Source organism: Mustela lutreola, chromosome 3 (assembly GCF_030435805.1).
Source record: "Mustela lutreola isolate mMusLut2 chromosome 3, mMusLut2.pri, whole genome shotgun sequence".
NCBI lineage: Eukaryota > Metazoa > Chordata > Mammalia > Carnivora > Mustelidae > Mustela > Mustela lutreola.
In genome coordinates, this window is record NC_081292.1 from 181,558,551 (window position 1) to 181,572,741 (window position 14,191).

The 14,191-nt window shown below is 45.9% G+C and overlaps 1 long non-coding RNA gene across 1 annotated transcript in view; it reads right to left on the reverse strand.

Annotated features, from left to right (window-relative positions):
* The window catches only part of LOC131828185 (uncharacterized), a 39,032-nt gene extending 25,217 nt beyond the window's left edge, over positions 1-13,815 (reverse strand). The window contains exons 1-2 of the long non-coding RNA XR_009352275.1: positions 13,731-13,815; positions 13,031-13,112 (exon numbers count right to left, since the gene is read on the reverse strand). This is a non-coding gene — a long non-coding RNA (uncharacterized LOC131828185). The remainder of the gene's footprint in view (positions 1-13,030; positions 13,113-13,730) is intronic.
* Between the last annotated feature and the right edge of the window lie 376 nt (positions 13,816-14,191).

Consider the following 14,191-nt stretch of genomic DNA (forward strand, 5'->3'; position numbering starts at 1 on the left):
CATTAGACTTTGTGATGACAGTCATGCTCTGGACCATTCCCCTCATCCCTCCCGCCCGCATCGCCCCAACTCCTCACCCCTTCTACCTCCCCTCTCCGGCCCACCTCCCCTGCTCCGAGAGGCACTACAAGGCATTGCTTAGGGACACAGCTCCTGGAATCAGATCACCTGATGTTTAATCCCAGAGGCTTGTGTGTTAGCTGTGTGACCTTGGACACAAATCCTAACCTTTCTGTTTCCCAATTTCCTTCTCTTCAAGAGAGCAGTAGTAAGGGTCCATACTTGGTGGGTTTCTTGGGCTGCGTACCCCATCAGATTGAAAGTTCATTCAAATCTAGATAATCCAAGGAGCATTTAGTAAAGGAACTGGTTACAAAGGAGTACAGAGGATGTAGCAAAACCACAGAGGAGGGTTCAGTGCCCTGAGGCGAACAACGTGGGTTTGGTTACCTTTCCTAGACCTGAAGGGGCACCAGTCAGACCTAGTGATATCCACCCAAAGAAAGCGGGAGCTCAGCAAAGAGGGTACCCCATTACTTCGGACCATCAGGGTAGCCGGCTCATAGCAACGGGACAGAAAAGGAGACGCATGAATAAATGCACTGACCTCACTCTCCTTACCTCTCCGGGTCTCCATTCTTCCCATCGGCTGAAACCAAAAGAGACAAGAAGGCCAGAGAGCCCCCAGATGCCTTCTGCCTGGGGCCCCAAGCTGAGTAGGGAAGGGTGCAGAGTGAATGGTGGGGCAGATGGAAGCTACCGAGCACCAGGAATTCCATGAGGTGTTGTGGGACAGAGCCTAGAGCACCCACTCAGTGTTTAGGAGTAGCTTATTGTGTGTCCCTAGTTACCTGTCCTTGGATACATCATCAACCGCCTGACAGGGACAAGAGGGTAGGGACCGCAGATGCTTTGCAAATAAGGCTCTGGGGTCTGGTGAAACCATTGCTCCTTTTGCATCCTGCCTCAAGGATTCTCCCAGCTTCCTACTGACCACACAGCTCATACCCTTGTGGTTCTAAAAGGAAGCAAAACCTCACAATGGTGGGAGTGGGAGGGGAGTGACCTATGCTCCTTCAGCACCCAGCTAGCCCTGGTGATCCCAGTCATTCTCAGCATCCACCAGCCAGTTTCCAAAATCACTTTTCAATCTAAAAGACACTTTTATCAACACTTTACACATACATGCAACATATGGAATAGTTAAGATCAGGCAGTTCTAGCTAAAGTAGGGTCAGACCCACTGAGCCAGTCTCTCAATGGATGCCAAGGGCTACAGAGAGCACTGTTCCAAAACACCTGACCCACAGTACCCCTCAACTGTTCTTGGTCCCTCTCCTGGGTCTCCCCTTCCCAGGTGCTAAACCAGAGGCCCTCAACTAGTCAATCACTATCCACCAAGAGATTTTGGAGCTTAAGCAATAATAATGAAACCTTACCATTAGAGTGCTTAACTGATTTTACAGGCCCTGTCACCCACATTATATTATTGCATCCCAACAACAACCTTGAGCTTCCCCAAATTCACAGCAAAGTGAGCAGCACAGCCAGGCTTGGAAATTTTTTCAGTTTGTTGTTGTTGTTTTAACTTTAGGACACAAGCCAGAGAGACCAGCAGATTCAGTTAGGTTGTTATAAATGATTTTTTTTAATTATTATTATATTGGGGCACCTGGGTGGCTCAGTCGGTTAAGCATCTGCCTCTGGCTCAGGTCATGATCTCAGGGTCCTGGGTTTGAGCCCCACATCGGGCTCCCTGCTCAGCAGGAAGACTGCTTCCCCCTTTCTCCTCTGTTGTGCTCTCTCTCTCTCGCTCTCTCTCTCAAATAAATAAAATCTTTTTTAAAAATTATTATTATATTTATTAGTTACCCACATCTTCTTTTCTTCTGAACACTATTTAAAATCATTGTCTGTTTGCCTACATGATATCTTCTTCCTCCCCTCAAATGCCAAGCGAGCTCCCGGAGAGGAAGTCCCGTGCCTATCTCCTGCGTGGCCACATCCCAACGTCTAGCCAACATCTGACATGCAACACACATGCAGTCCTTATTTGCTGAATGAAAGAGTGAATCTCTTAGTCCCACTCTTTTAGGTTATTTACCCTAACTAGGTTTCAAGGTTCCCAAGGCTAAAAATAACCAGGTTTTGACTCAGCAGCTGGCGAATGTCCAGATTACTTTTAGCTCTTAAGGTTACGGAGAAAAAGTGGGCCAGACCTAACTGGAACAAACTGCCTGCCCATACATCCTTGCTCAGCGAATGTTAAAGACTCATGTGTAACAAATATTGACGAAGGCTGGCTCTCCTCTCCATTTTCCCTGGGGTCTCAAGCCCTCAACAGCCTACAGTTTCTAGAAGTTTATGATTCTTTCCCACGAGACTGTGAGGCTTTAAGGAACAAGGACTCTGCCTTACTCATCTTTATTTCCCTAGGAATTAAAAGTGCACCTGTATCAGGCAAGGCCCCAAATAATGATCTGATGAATGTTTGTGAATGATTAGCAATGCAAGCCTGAGCACCAGAGTATGGAATCATGGAATTTTAGAATCAAAGGGATTTCAGCTACTGTCTAAAACTGCTCTATCCAGGACCATCTGGCTGACTTAGTTGGTAGACCGTTTAATTCTTAATCTCAGGGTCATGAGTTCAAGCCCCACATTGGGTATAGAGCTTACTTTAGAAAAAAAAATTTTTTTTAATAAAACTGCTCTGTCCAATGTATTAGCCACTAGCTATGTGTGCCACTAGCACACATTTACCATTAATTCTTAATCTCAGGGTTATGAGTTCAAGCCCCACATTGGGTATAGAGCTTACTTTAGAAAAACAAAAAAACTTTTTTTAATAAAACTGCTCTATCCAATGTATTAGTCACTAGCTGTGTGTGCCACTAGCACACATTTGCCACTAATTGCCACACATTTGCCACACAATTGCCACTAGCAATTGAAATTAAATAAAATTAAAATGTATTCCACAGCCACTCTATTACCTCTCGTAGGGCTCGAAAGCCACATACACCTGGTGGCTGCCATATTGGACAGTGCAGAAAGAGAATATTTCCATCATCCTAGAAAACCCTTTCAGACAAGGTTTCATGTTATAGCGAGAGAATGGAGTCTCAGAGGAAGAAAGTAATTTCCCCTGAGTCACTCAGTGTGAGAAACAGAAATGGGACCAAAAAAGCTAAGTCCTCTGCTTACTGGTCTGTGTTTTTCCACCATTACACTAGATGCACACATTGTGAGGGCCTCACATATGAGAACCACAAAATGCCCTCCTCTTTCAAGCCAGCACAGCTTTGGAGAGCCCAGTAAGAAATCCTAGATGCACATCACAGAAAACAAATGCTACACCCAGCAAGCAAATGAAGGGAAACCATAGCTTCCCACAGAAAGCTAGAGGCCAAAAGATCTGAAGTACACCCAAATGTGGGTTGCCTTTTTATTTAGAGCCTTTTAAAATTGTTTTCATTTCCATCTTGGAGGTTAATACCCAAGATGGACACTTTTTTTGAAGAGTTCCTTTTGATTTTAATTTCTTAAAGTCCTCATTTGAACTCTGCTTTTTGTTTATGTTATACCCATCCCACAATTTTTCTTTCTTTGCAGGTAACTTGATCCTTGAAAATGTACAGAATCCACCCACACCCACTGCTTTTCATTAAACATCAGCTTGTCCTTTCAAGGGAGACTTTGAGGATTTTATGTCGCCTTTTCTAAATGTATGTGTTCTTTTTCCCCTGAAAGTACATCAAATTAGGTTCTTGAAAAAAAAATGTATTCCTTTTCTTAATCTTTAAATAGCTGGGAATGAATTTTGGCAAAATCTCAAGGAAACCTATAAAAGGAAAGAAGCCAGCTTCCCCCACTTCTCTCCAGACTAGAAGTGGGCACGCACTCGGTCAGGGTCCTCACACCCAGACGGACCTCTGAGTGGTTAGCACCCAGCCAAGGCACCTAAACCCCAGCGTGGGTGTGGATTCCACACCCAAAACAAGTCAGCACATCTTGTCTCAGAACCACGACATCCACATCTTTGTTTTTACTAGAGCAACACTGAGAGAACAGGATGCAAAGAAGTGAGCTTTGGTTCTGGAAGGCCTGGGCTGCCGGGGGAAACATTAGCCATGAGGGGCACACAGCAGCATGGGGTGGCAACTCGGGCCCCAGGAGCTGAGGTGGTCAACAGCGAGTGGGGACACTGGTCACACAAGCTCCCCAAGATACTGGGAGGATGCAAAAGACTTCAGAGAAGACCCTCCTGATGGACAAATGGAGTAGGGACAGAGAGTGTCTAAAGAAATTCCACTGATGAATCATATATTTTTTTCCTGGTATGTCTCCTACGGTTTCTGAAGATTTCATTATCCTCATAAGTGAAATTTTTAAAATTGCTGAAAAAAGGTGCTTATTGAAACCTATAGCTCCCCTTCCCTTGGCAGGCTTTGATTTGAAACATTCAAAACACATCCAACAGCCTCTTCTTCCCTGAAGACAGGGGCTTTAATGTTAACAGAAGAAAGAAAGAAAGAAAGAAAGAAAGAAAGAAAGAAAGAAAGAAAGAAAGAAAGAAAGAAAGAAAGAAAGACAGACAGACAGAAAAGCAGGGGGAAGATCCCCTTACACCAGCCAGCTCTCACCTCTTAAAGAAAAATGTTACCTAAAAAGTAAGGTATTGGAAGCAAAATATAGTGGCAACTTTAAAATCTGAGTCCTGCTCTTTGTTCCTAATGAACAAAGAAACACAATTCCCATAACCCGGAGCCATGTGTGCACACAATTTCAGAGCAAGGACTGGAGTTGTCATCTAGGCCAACCTCTTTATACTGCAAATGAGAAAACGGAGGCCCAGAGAGGTTAAAGAATTTTAACAGCTAGCAGGTGGGCCGAGGCAACACCAGGGGCCAGGTGTCCAGGGTCCCAATCTTTTTTGCACAGCAAAAGAAAAAAAAAATCGTTCTCTTACTTGGGGTGAGGAGAGGACTGTTTAAAGGTGCGGAATTAACACAGCTCCTTAACCCTGCCAGTTCAGCTGTGGAGAGAGACAATCAGGGTCAGCTCCAGACAAAAATACAAACTAATTGGAGAAGCAGCACAAAGAAGGCTACCGGAAAGCACATCAACCCTTTTTATTATGTGACTACTGGAAACAAAAGTCCCTGCCCACCTCACAGGAATGAAAATAAAGTCAGGCCCAGGAAAGCACTCCGAAATCATCCAATGCTGTGAAACCAAAAGTGATCAAGATGCCAGTGGGTTTTGCAGGAGGGTTAGGAGCTGGAAGCCTCTGCCGGGGGGGGGGGGGGGGGGGGGGGGGGGGAGGATGTCTTTGTGCCTTTGTAGTGGTTGTGTCTAGAGGCAGTACCCCGCCCCTTCCTCTTTTCCAGCCATGACGGACAGCTATAGTAGGGGTCGGGTGGGGGTTGATCACACAATCACCCTCTTCCTTCCCTGTATTCTTCCCGGTAGTAGGGAGGATTCAAGACCACGCTGCTGCTAGGCACCATCTTTCCTGTGCATTTTATCTCTTCGAATTGCCTTTAGTAGTGGAGAGTATCTGTATTTTACTGTTTTTGTGTACCCCAGTTTGGGCGCACCTTTACTTTCCATGCCCACACCTAAAGTATATCTTTGAAGGGCTGCCCTCGAGCTACTGGCATGCTCCCCACAGACAGACAGCCAGGTGCCTGGGAATTTACTTCTCCCCAGAAACCCTTGATCAATGATGGACGGGTGCAAAGCTAGATAAGCCCAGCTCCCTTGGACAATGCCTAGAATAACTCATCCTCTAGAATGTTCCTACCAATCTTGAGCAAAGCCACCTCTAGGGGACTTTTGCCTGAGACTAATTTTGCTTGCCCCTTCATCCCCTACCATAACCTGGGAGCATTTCCTTAGTAAGTCCTTGGAGGCAAATCCTTCTCTCAACATCTACTTCTAAGAACCAGGTCTAGAACTTTCATCTCTCTTATTCCTTTGGCAGCTGGTATGGCAAGACATGCCCAGGGTTACCTTTTGTCTGGGAGGAAATGCTCCCAGGCTAGGCCTTAAGAGAGAAGCCCAACTCCAGAGACTTGAGCATACCCTTTGCCTCTTGTGTTTCCTTGGAGACCTTTTCCATCCAAGCTTATTAGAAAAAGTGCCATAATCAAGGACTAATGTCTGCCATGGGGTAGGAAGAAGCCAGGAGAGGATGGGTTGGTCCATGTATGTGGTGTTTGCCATCTCTCTCCTAGAAGAGAGGGTCCAAGGAGAGGGTGGTCTGTTTTTATTACAAGCCTTCAGTTGACCATTAGCTTAGCCCAAAGGAGTCCTGATGGGTCTGTGCAACCCAGCTCATTGAGACTATCCAGGATTTATTATCCAACTAGTAACAGAGTATCTGCTCTACAGATGCCCCTTGGAAATTGTGGCAGTGTGGGGAACTGATGGAGGATGTAGTATGGGGAGATCCTTGGCCCATCTCTTCTTGACTACTAAGGGTTGGACTAAATGGGCTATAGAGTAGAGAAGGCAGGCCCTGGAAGAGCTGTTTTTAGAGCAGGCAAACTCTGATACCATCAGCTCAACTTGAAGTTGGGCAAACCTGAAGGTGTGCCTGTATTTACTAAGACAGAGGCAGGTAGCCAGGTTAGGGCATGTTTAAACCTCTACCTGTAGGCAGGTAGGAAATACTGAAGCCCATAATCCAGAAAGCAAACTGGTATCAGGAGTCTGGAAATAGAGTCCAAGTCCTGCAAGTCTTGGGACTAACATGGGATGTTACCAGAATAGGACTGGAGGCTTTCTCACCTGAGTCTTTTTATCTACTTTGGTTTTATTGTGATTTAACAGACACACAGTAAAGGACACACACTATAAGTGAATGAGTGAATTTTTACATATGTAATATTCTCATCACCTCAAAAACTTCCCCTAGCATCTTCCTAGTCCATCTCCCTCCCCAAAGGTAACCACAGTTCTGAAGTCTATCACCACAAACCAGCTTTGCTCTTCTTGAACTTCATATAAATGGCAACTTATGGTATGGATTCTTGATGTCTGTTTTCTTGTGCTGTGAGATTCATTCATTCTGCTTAGAAGCAGTTTATTCTTTTATGTTGCCATGCCCTATTCCACTGTACAAGTATATGGATTTATAGATTTGGGTAGTTTCCAATATTTCACTGTTGTGAATGAAGCTGCTATGGACATTATTATCCATGAATTTTGGAGGACATAGGCACTCCCTTCCCTTGCTGGAAGACCTGAAAATGGAATTGCCAGGTCACAGGAGCGGCATGGATTTTCTAAAGCAACTATACCAGTTCACACTTCTCTGAGTTACATATGGGAGTTCTACTTGACCCACATCCTTGTCAACTCTTGGTATTATCAGTTTCATTCATTTTTGCCATCCTACTGGGTGGGTAGTAGTATCTCACTGTGGTTTTAATTTGCCTTTCTCATCTGGTACTATTTATCCTCTAGGACTGATCTAGGTACCCAAAATGTGGTCATTTCTCCATGGCGTCTTGAAGGTACAACTTTGCCCCAGACACAGACATTCAAAGCTACCCCTCTGGGACTTTATACACAGAGACCTGGGAGATGGGAGATAAACAAGGACTGGCCTCTGTCCTGGAAGTGTAAGAGAAATGAAGTCCACATGACTCCAATATATCACTGGCCCAGCAGCCACTCTGCCCCAGAGCCTCTCCTTGAGGTGGAACTTCCAGATGTTTCTCCAGATCAAACTCTAGCCAAGGGCCTGTCTTACCCAGAGGAGCTGGGGAAGCCAAAATACCCGCTGAGCTTAGAGAAGAGAGGCTGTGAAGATGGAATGAAACAGAAAAACAATGCCCAGAGCATACAGTATGCAGATCTATGTAAATCAAATATAAAAGCCAGAATGCAAGTCTTCAAGCGATAATGCTCTCCAGCTGTCATACATGACAATCTCCATTCCAGAGACTGCTGAGGCACTGCGGAACCAGCAGGCAGCATAGTTCAGCAAGGAGGGTATGGTTTTCCTCTTTCCTTTAATCTGGGAGCATGAGTTCACTGGGTCCCTAGGGATCCATAAAACATGGAAGTCTGTTGTTTTGTTAACCGGTTTGTCCATTTTTATTCAAGTAAATGAGGCACAGCTTCTTCCCGTCGGTCTTCGGCTTCAGAGTCAAATGTCACCATCCATGGCCTTTGCCACCGACACAGGAAGGGCAGCAGTGGCTGTGCTGAGAATCTGCCTGGGGTGGTGCGGTGAGTATGTGACTCAGAGTCAGTAGCCTGGCTTGAGCCTCCATGGCTACCTATCTGGTGTCCTCAAGCAAGTCACTTGCTCTCTGTGAACCTTGATTTTCCCACCTGCAGCAGGAGCAGACTGGACTAGGGTCACTTCTAAGATCTCTTTCAAGGTCTGAGCTGAGCCAGACCAGCTGAGCTGTCTGAGCCAGTGATCCTCGGTGAGGCCCCTTCAATCTAATTGTCAATCAGGGTGAGTCACCCGCCAAACACAAATGAACCCATTCCCATGTAGAGCAATTAGAGCGAGGCCATTTCTGCCACACATCCAAGATGACAGAAAGCCCGACCCAGATTCCGTGCTGTATAATTGAGCATTAAGACACAACAAGGGCTCCGTGGCGGCATAATAATGCATGCCTGGCTGATTTATTAAGCGTCCGACTTAGAAGTGCATTGCCCCGTAATGCCTGGTACTTTAGGCAGCACTCCATGAAAAACACTTGTGGTGCAGGCAGTTGTGTTCAGATCCTGTTACATCCCACAACTTCCAACTTCCCCATCCCTCCGCGGCAGCCTTGGCCTCCCTTTCCTGTCCATTCAGAAGCCCAGCGGCCCCTGTCTCGATCACACTTCGCGGCACAGCCAGCTCTGCGCAGTCTGGGGCGCCCCCTGTTGGCACCGGAATTTTGTCAACCGCTTCGCAGTGGCAGGCTCTAAGCTGAGCAAAGCGACTTAAAGGCACCGTTGCAGTAACTCGAAAGACCGTAGCAGTGACGGCAGGCAAAGGATGAACACTGAGAGAGAAACAGAGGCACATGACCCTCGACCTGCCCTCTTGCCCAGCCTGACTTCCTGTAAAGCATTTATCTCTACCTTCCACATTTATATTTATTTTCACTACGTTCACTGTCTTCCCCAGCTAGACTTAAAGTCCCGTGATAGAAGGCTTTCATCCAGTTTGTTCTTTATGGACTTTCAGCACCTGGGGTGCTGTCTAGCATTAAGGAGGCCCTCGGTAATATTTGCCAAAGAAATCATTTATTTGTTCAATAAATAAATATACAGGTGGTAGCAAGGGCTATTGAGGAGAATAAAGCAGAGTAAAAAAGTGTGAGGTGCTAAGAAAATGAGAAGGTTGCTGTTTCAGACACAGTGGCCAAGGAGGGTTCTCGGGCAATGACACTGAAGCAGAAACCTGAAGGAAATGAGAAAAGGAGACACTCGGATACAGAAGGGAAGAATGTTCTGGGTAGAATAGCCAGGGCAAGGCCCCAAACAAAGTCTTGCAGTGTTTGTAGATATCCATGGGGCTGATGCAGAGGACAAGACAAGATCATAAGAGCCAAGAGGTAGCAGAGGGCAGTCACTTGGAGCAGAGGTCACCAAACCACAGGCCGACCTATTGCCTGTTTCTGGGAACAAAGTTTCATTGGGACATAGCCACATGTGTTCATTTACATATTGTCAGTGGCTGCCTTCATGCTCACAGAGTTGAGTAACGGCCACAGAGACCAATAGCCCACAAAGCCAAAACTATTTATTATCTGTCCCTTTGCAGAGGAAGCATGCTGGCCCCTGCCCTTGATCATTAGAGACCACTGTAAGGACTTTGGCTTTTCTCTGAGGAGCATGGCAAGTTATTAGGGGACTTTGAACAGAAGAGTGACATGATCAGACTTCCAATTTCAAAGGATCAGGATGGCTGCTGAGTAAAGAATAAATTGTAGGGGTGGAAGCAGGGAAATCAATTAGGAGGTGAGAAATAAAGAGGGCTTGGACTGGAAATGTAATCAGATCAGAAAATGCACAAAGTCTAGCTGTTCTCACAGCACAGAGTGAGTTGGATGTGCTCTGCTTGGGTCCATTTTGGCCCTCAGCAACTGGGTTTATGTGAAGGTGCTAGGGAGTAGTCAGGGAAAAGAGGCAATTTTTTCCAAGGCAGGAGAGGAACCACAGTAATGATGCTAAAGGTTGCAATGAGCTAACACCCTTTCTCAGTCACCTCCTATTGGCTGCGTATTGTGAGACTGGGCTGGGGTCCAGGCAAGATCCTAGTTCACTTCCTGGTGGGAGAAGCTGCCTGTACCGGGGCTATTCTCCCATGGGCTGTGCCTGCAGACCTCAAATGGTTTGGGAGGATAGGGGTCAGAGGTCATAAGGGCCCCAGCCAGATGACAGTCCTTAGAGCCACAGCCATTTACCAAAGACTCAGGGAGTCAAATGCTAGGAGAAGTGTGGTGCTAGCAAAAGATGCTCGGAAAGAGGGTATGAGAGTTACAATCAGCCCACCAAATGCCAAGACGGGAGATGGGGTTTCACTTCCCACCCTCTCCCTCTGCACATCAAATACACAGGCTGCCCTTTAAATGAAGAATGTTTTCTTGCTATTCTTTTAATTAGTCTTCTACCACACATGGGAGTCTGTGAGCAGCTCAGTGAGATTATTGGGAAGCCCAAGAGGTCTTTCTCTGTGAGAAAAAGAATAAGAGAACTGTGGGAGTCTTGACAGCCCCAGGCTTGAACTTCCTTACTATAACATGAGCTGTGTGACCTAAAGCAAGTTACTTAACCCCTCTGTGCAATAAAGGGTAAAGAAGGCAGAGTTGCTAATGAGGATTGCAGATTACATATAAGAAACATATGACCCATATTAGCAACTATTATTGACAAGAAAGAATTACGTGATGGAAAAATAAGCTTTGTTTACCAGCTGTGTATTCCTGAGAAAGATAAATAACCTATCTGAGCTTCCTAAAATGAAGAGAGCACTACCTCTATCACAGGAGTTGGATTAAATGCACCTGAGCAAATAGCAGATATAAGGCCCTTAGTAGACTTTTGTCCTAGTGTGCACACTCCCGGCAGCCCAGATAACTTTGTTCTTTGTGAAACATCCTGAAGCTCTGAAGCCAAGACCTTGAACAAAAGCAGAGGAGGGAAACTGATAAAGCAACCAAGAGACCTTAGGTCCACAGCCAACTGGGGCCAAAAATGAGCAAAGACCAAGGAGCCAGGACTTGTGGAGAGCTAAGTGTGCCCACCCAGCACAGACTGGCCGTGCCCTGTTGAATCGAGGTCAACCCAGGACATGATAAGCCCTAACCCAGTGGGCTTAGGTCCTGGATTTATTTCCCCTGCAAAATCCAGGGTTGGGGGAAAGGAGGAATACAAGGATTCCCTGGGGTGGGAGAGAGAAGAGGAGCTTCTCATTCCTTGTTCGCCCCTCCGACCTCAGGCCTCCTCACAACACTGACAGGTGAGTGTTGGCAAGCTCAGGGCACTGCAAGGAACAGCACAACACTGACAGTTTGTGAATGGGAAAGCATTATGGAATCTGAGGACTAGAAAGCATCTGTGAAGTCAGCTGGGATTCTAGCAAAACAATGGACAAGTAGCTGACCCTCTGTGAGCCTGTTTCTTCATCTGTAAAATGGGGATAAATAATCTCTATTAGACTCATAGGCTTAATTGTGAGTTTATCTCTGGCTTGAGAATAAGGAATTAATTAATCAAGACCTTTTTCATCCAGTACATCATAGGTCCCATCTCAGAGACAGGAAAATAAAAATAGAGTGGGAAGGGGGTATCATTACATAGCCTCCCCATCTTCCATTTGACCAAGGAAGCAACCCAGACCCCTGACCCCCCAACTCTACTGTTGGATCTTGCAACCCCATCATCAGAGAGAGCCTACTCAAGTGAGGGACTATGTATGTCCCCAACTAGGTCAATGTGTGGCCCTCTGGGAAACCTGAACTCTTCCAGTGCAAACTGAAAGAATGATCTAGTCAAACCTAGTAGGTGCTCTAAGGAGATATGGGAGGAGGCTGCATATGGCTCACGAAAGACACATGGGTGGTGGGCAAGCTCAGGTTTCCTGACTCTGGCCCTCACCACCAACTCCCTGCCAAGCTCTGAACCCCAGAGGGGCCTGGAACTACCCCTCCACTCCTTACAGGGTGTTCCCACAGTGCTTATGGAGCACATAACAACGGTTCCATACATGTCTGCTTGTTAAATAAGTAAATGAATGAAGGAATGAAGAAATATTGACGTTCAAATCTTTATCGTTAATTCCTACACCTCAACTAATGCCCTTGTCATGAACATGATACCTGGCCATGCAAACTTGAGACCCCAAGGCCGAAGGGACAGATGTCACCTGGGATTAACCCAACATGTTCTCTTCTCCATAAACTGAAAACGGCAGTGGTTTCTCAGTTTTTTTCACAGGATAACCGAGAGAGTCAAATGAGAACCAGCATACACATGCTATAAAGGTACAAGGATGTACATAAGAAACAACATCACAATGATCCAAAGTTCTCAGAAGCTTCCAAGGGCCATTTGAGGTCAAAATGTGGATCACTGCTTATTGGGCTGGAGGAGAAGAAGCTGTGGTTCTCATGCCAGCAAGGTCTTGAATAGTGCACAGCCTATTCAATGTATTCCCCACCAGAGCCCACATCCCTGCTAAGTCTGGGAGTGTAACATAATAGACATAACCGTGACGGCAGCAGAAACTGTAGCTAGCATTGAATAAGTACTTACTATGGTATGCCTCCATGCTGAATGCCTCTCATCATCCTCCTTATGACTCTAAAACATCTCTTTCAGCGGGAACAGGCATTAGAATATTGTTCAGTAATTATTTACTTCCCACCTCCTCCATGGCAGAAATGTATTTTCCACCCTGTGGATGTGGAACTTGGCCATGTAACTTGCTTTGCCCAATAGAGTGACAGCCAAAGTGACAGAGCACGTGTTACAAGCCTGACAATCACAGGTTTCCACTCACCAGCCTAGAAGATGCCGAACTCCATCATGAGAAAAACATGCTCCTGGTAGCCACTGTCCTCCAGCCGGGGCTCCAGAAAAACCTGCATGAAGCAGTTTACAACTTGGGTCAGAGGCTAACTCTTCAGCAATCTAGAAAGCACTGCCCTTCGCTTTGACCAGCAGTATGGGAGTAAGAAATTATTGTTGGCTGCCTCTGAGAGCTTTGTGGTCATTTCCTATGCAGCAATAATAGATAACCTGAATAACTAATTTTATAGAGAGGAAGCCAAGGCTCAGAGAAGTTAAATTACTTATCTGAGGTCAGCCAGCATATAAATGACAGAACTAGGGCAGAACCCAGATCTTTCAGATGAACTGAGAGCAGGTTCTCTGCCCTGCCTCCTACTTGCTATCTGAGGAGGTGGATTTTGTGTCAAGCTATATGAAAAGAACAGCCAGAGCAATGGAAAATAAACAAATTCTCTGGACCTAGTTAGCTATTGAAACAAGCAAATCTAGAGAGGTCTACCCTGCTCTCCTCATGAGGGGATTTGTCCCTCTGCAGCCCTGGAGTGCTGCCCACAATAGCTGTCTTTCTCTAGGTCAGGGCCCACAGGGCCTATCCTCATGAGGGGATACCTCTCCGTGCGCCCCCCAAAGCCCAGGGGAAGCCCAGATCTCCCAACCATGGTAGTAATATGACTAGACCCCCAGCTGACACTCTGACGGCCAAATCCAGCAGAATAATTTCAAGAAGACTCCAGTAGACTCCCAGTTTTCAGACTGCAGTGGTAAAGAATGACTGGAACATTCTGAAACAAATTTTTTAAAGGTTTGTCAGGAAAAGAGATGATCCAATCCAGCTGCATTTCTGGGTTTTGTGAGGATTTTTGTCCTTACTCAGAATGACTTCTTGTACACAAAATGACATTTTTCAATTCATAAAAATATATCCTTCCACCTCCTTAATTCACTTAGTACATCGTTCTCTCCTAATGGGCACTGGGATATCATTATCTCAGTCAGAGCTTCCTTTTTCTCTCAAGAATGGAAAATTAGTGAGGAAATGAACAAAGCAGTTGTTCATTAAATGCAATTCCCCAAAAGGGCCTGGAAACCCAGGGAATCCCTCTGACAAGTTATCCAGAACAGCAATAAAGCCCTAAGCCATAGAGTGAAC